This window comes from Pelodiscus sinensis, chromosome 15, assembly GCF_049634645.1.
Source record: "Pelodiscus sinensis isolate JC-2024 chromosome 15, ASM4963464v1, whole genome shotgun sequence".
NCBI classification, from domain to species: Eukaryota; Metazoa; Chordata; order Testudines; family Trionychidae; genus Pelodiscus; species Pelodiscus sinensis.
This window is the reverse complement of record NC_134725.1, coordinates 6,455,447-6,465,186: the sequence shown is the minus strand read 5'-3', so window position 1 is coordinate 6,465,186 and position 9,740 is coordinate 6,455,447.

Here is a 9,740-nt window from a genome sequence, read left to right as displayed (position 1 = left end):
TTAACGATCTTGTAACATGCTTATGACAAGTTTTTTTTTTTTACAAGTGTGAGTACAACAGTTGCTTCTGGTGGCATCTTCAGCGAGCAAAGGCAAGAAGAATGTATAGTATTGAAATAGACACAACCCAGATGGTGCCTAGCTAGAGACTTTCTTCAGTTTTTGATTAAAAACAAGACTTGGACTGGATGTTAATGAACTTTTAGCTAGCTGATGCAGAAGGTGGTGGAAGTATGGGAAGAAGACCCACCCTATTGACAAGCTTTCACATTTAAACAAGTCTAAAGTGCTTATTAGAATTACTTTAGCTCTCTTCCATTCTCCTGCAATTCCAATTCTCAGAGCTGCTAGTACAATCTCCCCTATTTCATGATACATTTCAAGTTAATGTTGCCAACATTTTAAAAGGATAAAAAGGTCCACCTGCATAAAACCTTGTTAGCCTGACCTTGTTTCAGAGCAAAATATTGGGAGCACTTGATATGTGAATCTATTCATGATTTCCAAGAAAGTAATAAAAAAACCCCTCTGCTTAACAATATTTTTTCCGTAAAACAGTGGTACCTTAATTGTAAGTTACAAGGTTGGTCAACATAGAAAAGAGGTGGAAAACCTCAGGCTCAGGGGTAGGCTATGGCCCCCAGCTTGTCTGGATTTGGTTCCTGAGGCCCAGAGCTGTGTGCCCCTCAGCACAGGGGAACCCATACTGGGGCCATGGCAGTGTGGGGGGGGGGGGTTAATTTCTTCCCCCTTGTGTGCAGCCTGATTGATTTTTTTTTTTTTTCCTGTGGGTTAGTGGCCACAAACCCTAAAAAAGTTTCCCCACCACTAACAAAAGACTTCAGCAAGGTATTTGGATCTAGTACCAGGCAATATTTAAGGCACTAGATGGATCAACCATGCATTACTCAATGGATTAAACTGACAGATTTTATAATGTGATTGTAACTAGGAACCATAAATCATTTAGGTGCCTTTCTAATAAGGTCCCAAAGCCATGGGTTCTTGACTCCAGGCCATGGATTATAATAAACAGTATGGAGGAAATTATTTTAACATGACTAATGTGCAGCCATGTTTACAAGATGGGGGATCTGTGCAGGGAAGCAGTGACATTGGGAAAATCTGCAGGTTGTGGATAATCAGCAGAACATGTTTCTGGTGTAATGCCATAGCTTTTAAGAGCTAATACAATCCTTGAATGCCAAGCTCAAGTCTAATAGAAAAATCAGTCATGTAGCACTTAAACCATCTTGTTGTTGTTTAAGTGATGAGCTTTCAAGTAGGTATGTGATCACTGTATTTGGCATTAGTACCACCATCACTGGAGTATGCCCAGTTTTGGTGACAACAATTTAACAAGGAAATTGAAAAAATGGAGGGGATTCAGAGGAGCCACAAGAATGAGTAGTGTTTTATAGTGATACTCAAAATTTTCTATGCAAAGCTACTTAAGACTTGACTTACAGCAATGTTTCTTAAACTTTTTAAGATTGAGGAACACCAAACTTTTTTTTTTTTGAGGAACAGGATTTTTTTGAGACAAAAAAAATTACCTGCCCCCTTTAAGGGTGGCCATTTTGAACTCTTCTCCATGGCACACCTCCAACTGCCTTGTGGCACATCAGTGTACCTCGGAACATAGTTTAAGAAACACTGACTTACAGTGTAAAAGGGGAACAAATATTTGATAATGGGTTTTTCAAACTTAGCAGACAAAGAGGCATAACAAAGTTACATCTTGTTTCCAGTTTGAATTTAATACATAAACAATGTGGGTAATTAAATATTGCACCAGCTTACCAAGAATTGGGATGAATTCTTCAACACTGGCAATTTTTAAATCAAGATAGGATGTGGTATTAGGTTTTTGTTAATCATTCTCACTTTCATGATCAATAAATATACAAAACAAATATTGCATCACTAGCAGGTAAGTAAACAATCTGAAGTTTCCTACACGATGTCAGTTGGTGCACTTGAATTCGTACTTGCAACATGATCCTGAGGCGGTTTATGACTGGAACAGGTGTTAACAAATGCACATTGGTGAACTTGGTGTCTTCCAAGTTCAGCACCGTACAACCTAGTGAGCTTATGATAATGCTGTCTCATCTTGTCACCATTAGAATTAAAATTTCTCATTCCTCTTTGTGTGGGAGGAGTTACCCTTCCCTGTATTTCTGCTTTTCAATACTCCTTCCACTTCCACCCCCTGTGCAAGTTCCACAAATATCTGTGCCTGACAAAGTGTACTGACATACCCTTTGGGAGCTAAAAGCAGTCTGACAGGTGAACTATATCACTAAAACAAAATTCTTGCAGGTGATAGCAGCAGCACAATAAATTCTCATAAGATACTTCTTTGAGAGAGGTTCCCAGTGCTCATGATAATCAGGTGAAGTGTGATTTTCTTCATTCACATAAAATCAATCAAGAAATATGCCCAAAAGTAAACGTCATGTGTCAAGACATCCAAGTGCTTCAAGCATCCACCAGTTAACTAATAATTGCAAAATGGAGATATAAAGTCTGCTTTTCCTGCTGCCTGACCTTCAGGCTACATCTACACTGGCATGAATTTCCGAAAATGCTTTTAACGGAAAAGTTTTCCGTTAAAAGCATTTTCGGAAAAGCACGTCTAGATTGGCCACGGACGCTTTTCCGTAAAAAAGCCCTGATCGCCTTTTTCACGATCGGGGCTTTTTTGTGGAAAACAGCACTATGCTGTCTACACTGGCCCTTTTGCGCAAAAGTCTTTGGGAAAAAGACTTTTGCCCAAACGGGAGCAGCATAGTTTTTCCGGAAAAGCATTGATGATTTTACATGAGATCGTCAGTGCTTTTCCGGAAATTCAAGCGGCCAGTGTAGACAGCTGGCAAGTTTTTCCGGAAAAGCAGATTTTCCGGAAAAACTTGCCAGTCTAGACACAGCCTCCATGTTCACTAGTTCTTACAATGACCATGGAATGGGTCACTCTCTTTCCCCATGTGACTAATGTACTTGGTGATTCTAATTTACATAATAGCATGAAATCAAATTACTGTTTTTAAAAACACATGAGTCTGAATTCCTTTGTGATCTTTGTTGGAAAGGAGGCCTAGAGCCATAGAGTGGAAGGCCAAAGTGGACTAATGCACATCCATTTCAAATTTCTTTCCTCGTGCAGGAAATAGCAGCTGGGTAGATATGAGGTGCACACACAGGGTAAGAGCTGACCAGGAGAACAATTGCAGCCATTTACTCCGTTAGCCTTTTTAGCATCTGTTTACTCTGTACCCATTTTGTGGGCAATATTCACTCACCAGAACCCATTCAGCACAAGTTATTAACCAAGAACTCAAGCACCTTGCAATGAGAAACACTGTTCCAAACCTGGGGATTCCTTAGGGAGCAAATTCCTGAGTTGACTCTCAGCAGCTATTGCACATCCTGTCTAGTCTGCACAAGGACAACTAAAAGTCAATTATTTAAAAAATGCTCCAGTTTTTAATTTTGCATTGTTCTAGTAATTAAGCACTAAGACACGGCACAGTGTATCCGCTCAGTGATTTTTGGCATGCCTGAGGTGGTGCTGTAATACCAACACTTCATACGTGCCGCATCACAGCACATGGTCAGTATTGTAGAATCATAGAACACTGGAACTGGAATGAACCCCGCGAGGTCATTGGGTCCAATCCCCTGCCCTCATGGCAGGACCAAGCACCATCTAAACCATCCCTGGTCAATGCCAATCCAACCTGATCTTCAGTATCTCCAGTGAAGGAGATTCCACAACCTCCCTAAACTTAGAATTTATTCCAGTATTTAACCACCCTGACAGGAAGTTTTTCCTATTGGCCAACCTAAACCTCCTTGGCTACAATTGTGTTGTCCACTCTAGTCCCACAACACCACTGCAGATCAGTAAGTAGGATCCATGCCTGTCACAGATGGGGAGGTTGACACAATGACTCTACAAGGCTGAATTTTCACAAGTATGCATGTATAGTTCAGTGTTCACTTAGACACAGAGTGCCCCAGTAGCAATATAGCAGCTTTGAGTGGTGTGAAGTCATACCTGTCTGCACATCTGAGACACCCAGGGTTTGTGCGCACACAGGTTGGGTGAGAGGGGAAAGAGAGGGAGCACACACCATTTTAAAAAATTGGCCCCAGGGAATAGTTAATAACTGAGTCAGTGGCAGAAGTAGGTTTAACATTCCTGGCATGCCCTGTTCACCATAGCAAAGCTCCCTTCCTCATAAAACAGTTGCACAAAAGGCCCAGGGACTCTGATCGCTAGAGGGATGATAATCCCACCAAAGTCTTCTAGAGCATGGTGTTACTGCTCAACAGATTGTGTAATAAAATAAGGAAAAACCTGACTTGTATATTACTCAAGTAAACCCAGATCGCTTACTGCCAGTAAAGGAGTGCTCACTCTCTGTTGCAAACATGACAGTTTCCAAGTCCCAGTAATGTACCGTTCACTCTGGGGCTAAAGCTGTTTGGAACCTAACTCCTGCTTTGTTTCTTATGTGCTTCGTCCAGTCACGAAATCACTGCTTCCGTCTTGTTTCCTGAGCAATGACATCTTTGATGGGCTGACAGGGAAGAGAATTTTCTCTTTTTAACTAGAGTAAATTATCTGAAGAAAGACCCATGGTCATATCGAGCCAAAAGTCTGCAACACACATCAATGTGTGCATACACAAAACTCTAGCTGCTGGGCACCCCTCCTAATTAGGAACTGAAATTCACCAGAATAATTTTTTTTTTAATGCACTGAAGGGCTGAATCCTGTAAGGGTCAGTGCACCGCCGACTGCCACTACCTGCAAAGGGAAATGTGTATGCTAGGTACTGCACTACTTCAGCAGAAACATGGGCAGGAAACCCACTGGCTACGTCTAGACTGGCATGATTTTCCGCAAATGCTTTTAACGGAAAAGTTTTTCCATTAAAAGCATTTGTGGAAAAGAGCATCTAGATTGGCACGGACGCTTTTGCGCAAAAGCACTTTTTGCAGAAAAGCGTCCGTGGCCAATCTAGACGCGGTTTTGCGCAAGAAAGCCCCGATCGCCATTTTCGCCATCGGGGCTTTTTTGCACAAAACAATACCACATTGTCTACACTGGCCCTCTTGTGCAAAAGCATTTGCGCAAGAGGGCTTTTGCCTGAATGAAAGCAGCATAGCATTTCCGCAAGAACACTGACAATCTTACATGAGATCGTCAGTGTTCTTGTGGAAATTCAAGCGGCCAGTGTAGACAGCTGGCAAGTTTTTCCGCAAAAGCACCTGCTTTTCTGGAAAAACTTGCCAGTCTAGACGCAGCCACTAAGTGGAAACCTTAAACTTGTCTTGCATCTGGGATCATCTTAAATGTGCAGCCCACAGCATACTGCTCAGACTTGTGTGAGTGGGCATGTTTACACTACAAAAATAAGTCCACGTAAGTTGACATACAGTTGCCACAGTAATTACAGCGGTGTTCCATGTCCATGTTCTATTGCGCAGGTTGAGTTCTAAGTCAGTGTAGTGGGTGAGATATGGTGTAGCGTAGATGCTACAGAGTTAGGTCGACATAAGCTACCTTGCATCCAGCTTAACTATAGTACTGACTAAGGATGTTAAGGACTAGTTGACTATCCGATAAGCAAATGCCTATCAGATAGTCGACTAGTCGATTTCCTTGCTGCCTCTATCACAGTGTTTCTTAAATTTTTTAAGACCAAGGAATGCCAAACAATAATTTTTTTTATGGCGCACACCAAGGATTTTTTGTTGAGCAAAAAAGAAAAAAGATCGGAGGGGAGGAGTTATTGAGGAGAGAGAGAAAAAAAGTCACCTGCCCCTTTAAAGCCAGCCATTTTGAAGTCTGTTGTTCTCTGCGGCACACCTCCGACTGCTTTGTGGCACACTGGTGTGCCACGGAACACAGTTTAAGAAACATTGCTCTATCAGATAGAGGCAGAAAAAGGGGTGGGGGGAAAAGGAGGTACTTCAAAGTGGCAGTGCCACACAGCTGAGGCTGGGATCACCTGTGCGGCGCTGCCCCTTTGAAACACTGAGACAGTGTTTCAAAGTGGCAGCTGCTGCATGGAGCCCGGGATCAGCTGGGGAGTCCCTAGCTGACCCCAGGCTCTGCATGGCATTTCAAATCGACAGTGCCACATAGAGCCTGGGGCCAGCGGGGGACCTTGAGTTCTCCACTGGCCCTGGGCTCCAGGAGGGTGCTGTGGCTTTGAAATGCACAAGAGCTCCTGCTGGGGACTCTTGTACATTTCAAAGCTGGCCCATGTTCAGCCCGGAGTCAGCAGGACTTCCTACTGGCCCTGGGCTGCACTTGGAGTTCTGCCTTCCCCCTTTGAAATGTACAAGAGCCCTAGTAGGGGCTCTTGTACATTTCAAAGGAGAAATGCAGAAGTTCCTATCGAGTAGTCGATGGAAATTCCATCAAATACTCAATGGGTAAATTAACTGCTAGTTAACATCCTTAATGCAGACCAGGATTTTAGTGACAATGTACTGCATGCACAGAACCATTGGATAACTATTTCAATATTTTACACGATACGAGACAGTGAGGATTCTTCCCCCAAAGAATTCACAAGGTTCATTTAATAAACTTGGAGACCTAATCTGGGGGTCCTTATTTTGCCACTTATATGCCTAGCAGGGTATTTCTTCATCCAGTGATGAAACTGAGCACCATAACATGGATACTACATAAGAACAGTAGGGCCAAAAGCATACTCAGATAAAAAAAAATATTCTTGGGACTAGTAGGCTGTGTCTAGACTGGCCAGTTTTTCCAGAAAAATCAGCCGCTTTTCCGGAAAAACTTGCCAGCTGCCTACACTGGCCACTTGAATTTCCACAAGAACACTGACTTCCTACTGTAAGAAATCAGTGCTTCTTGCGGAAATACTATGCTGCTCCTGTTCGGGCAAAAGTCCCTTTTGCACAAAGCTTTTGCGCAAAAGGGCCAGTGTAGACAGCTCAGATTTGTTTTCTGCAAAAAAGCCCCGATCGCGAAAATGGCAATCGGGGATTTTTTGCGGAAAACTGCGTCTAGATTGGCACGGACACTTTTCTGCAAAAAGTGCTTTTGCAGAAAAGCATCTGTGCCAATCTAGACGCTCTGTTCCGAAAATGCTTTTAACGGAAAACTTTTCTGTTAAAAGCATTTCCGGAAAACCATGCCAGTCTAGATGTAGCCAAGATGTGTGTTTGGAGGGGGGGGGGCAATGTCTTTCATTGGACCAACTTCCATTGGTGAAAACATAGCTATTCAGGTCTGAAGAAAAGCCCCGTGAATCAAGAAAGCTTGTCTCACCCAATTGGTCCAATGAAAAAAATATTACCCTCACCTTCCTCTCAGGGAATTCATTTCACATTTAAAAGGCAGCAGAGTAACAGAAGCCAAGACATGTGCAGCTACATGAGATACAGGGCGGTGATCAAGGTGACACATGCCCCCTCTCTGCAATCAATAAGCAGTTCTTTTAAAGAATCTACTGTTTCTCAAACATGGGTCCAGCTAGAAAAGTTCTTAGCAGTTCTATACAGCGATTTACATTTTCTAAACCCTGCCAAACATTAACAACTCTCAAGCACCTCCCAAGGAAAGAATTTGCCTCGTCTACAGATAAGGCACCCACAGGAAAATTACATTTCCATGGTCACAACACAAGTTAGCGACGCAGTCAGGATCAGACTTTTGAAGAACATGCTGCCCTCAGTCCATTAAACAATGGTGCCACCCATCTCAGTGTCTAAGAGCTGAAAACTCTAATGAACTCACCTGCCTTCTCAGACAGAGGATGTGGTGAAGACCAGGACTTTCACAGGATTCAAAAAAAGAGCTAGATAGAGTCATGGAGGTTAGGTCCATTAATGGCTATTAGCCAGGATGGGTAGGAATGGTGTCCCTAGCACTTTGTCAGAGGGTGGAGATGGGCGACAGGAGGGATTGCTTGATGATTCCCTGTTCTGTTCACTCCCTCTGGGGCATCTGGCATTGGTCACTATCCACAGACAGGACACTGGGCTAGAGGGACCGTTGGTCTGACCCCGCCTGGCCATTCTTATGATTGCACATCAATTGGTGAGGTGTCAGAAGGGGATCAGAACAGCCAATCTTAGCTAATTCCAGGCAGAAAGAGAGCAATTAGCTTGCTAACAGGAATTTACTGAACACATTTCAGAACGCCATGCCATGTCTTTGTATCAGTACTTCCATTCCATGAACGGAATCAACATATTTCACTACGGAAATACTTCTGCAGCCTGGACTGATCCAGTGTCTGACTCAAAATCAGCTTTCCTATTGCAGATCAGAGCATTTTAAAGCTGTTGACAGAGAAGAACTGCCATAAAAATGTTTTGGTTAATTAACTGTTGGTTTAATAACTATTACATTCATTAAAGAAATCTATCCCAATATTGCAATCTTGACATGCACTGCTGCCCAGTATATTTTTTGAATTAATAAGAATAAATCTCTTCAGAGTGATTAATTTCTCTGTTCAGTTTGATACACGCAGAATCTCTTTTCAAACAGCTTTGTACAGACTTGTCAAAGACAAAGCTCAGTCAGAGGAACCTTGTAAAACAACACACCCTGTTGTAGCTACCGAGTGACCAGAAACACTCCCTAATAATGCAGGAAACGTCTTTGTTTTTGCGGCGAGGAGTCCTGTGGCACCTTATAGACTAACTGAAGTGTAGGAGCATAAGCTTTCGTGGGCAAAGACCCACTTCGTCAGATGCATGTAGTGGAAATTTCCAGAGGCAGGTAGAAATATGCAGGCCAGGATCAGGCTGGAGATGACGAGGTGGATCCAATCAAGGAGGATGAGGCCCACTTCTAGCAGCTGATCTGGAGGTGTGAATTCCAAGAGAGCAGAAGCTGCTTTTGTAGTTAGCAAGCCATTCACAGTCTTTGTTTAATCCTGAGTTGATTGTGTCAAACTTGAAGATGAACTGTAGCTCAGCAGTTTCTTTTTGAAGTCTGGTCCTGAAGTTTTTTTTCTGCAGGATGGCTACCTTTAGATCTGCAATTGTGTGTCCAGGGAGATTGAAGTGTTCCCCTACAGGTTTTTGTATGTTGCCATTCCTAATATCAGATTTGTGTCCATTGATTCTTTTACGTAGGGACTGTCCAGTTTGGCCGATGAATATAGCAGTGGGGCATTGTTGGCACATGATGGCATATATTACGTTAGTAGATGTGCAGGAGAATGTACCAGTGACGGTATGGCTGATCTGGTTAGGTCCTGTGATAGTGTTGCTGGTGTATAGACGTAGGCAGAGTGGGCACCGAGGTTTGTTGCAAGGATAGGTTCCTGAGTTCGAGTTATTATGGTGCGGTGTGTAGTTGCTGGTGAGAATATGCTTCAGGTTGGCGGGTTGTCTGTGGGCAAGGACCGGCCTGCCTCCCAAGGCCTGTGAAAGCGAGGGATCATTGTCCAGGATGGGTTGTATATCACTAATGATGCATAGCTTTCACAGGCCTTGGGAGGTAGGCCGGTCCTTGCCCACAGACAACCCGCCAACTTGAAGCATATTCTCACCAGCAACTACACACCGCACCATAATAACTCATAATAACTCCTACACTTCAGTTAGTCTATAAGGTGCCACAGGACTCCGCGCTGCTTTTGCAGATTCAGACTAACACGGTCTTTGTTTTTGCAACTCAAAAAATGAGTCGCCCAACTTATTTCAAATCAACGAGAAAAAAACTGGCA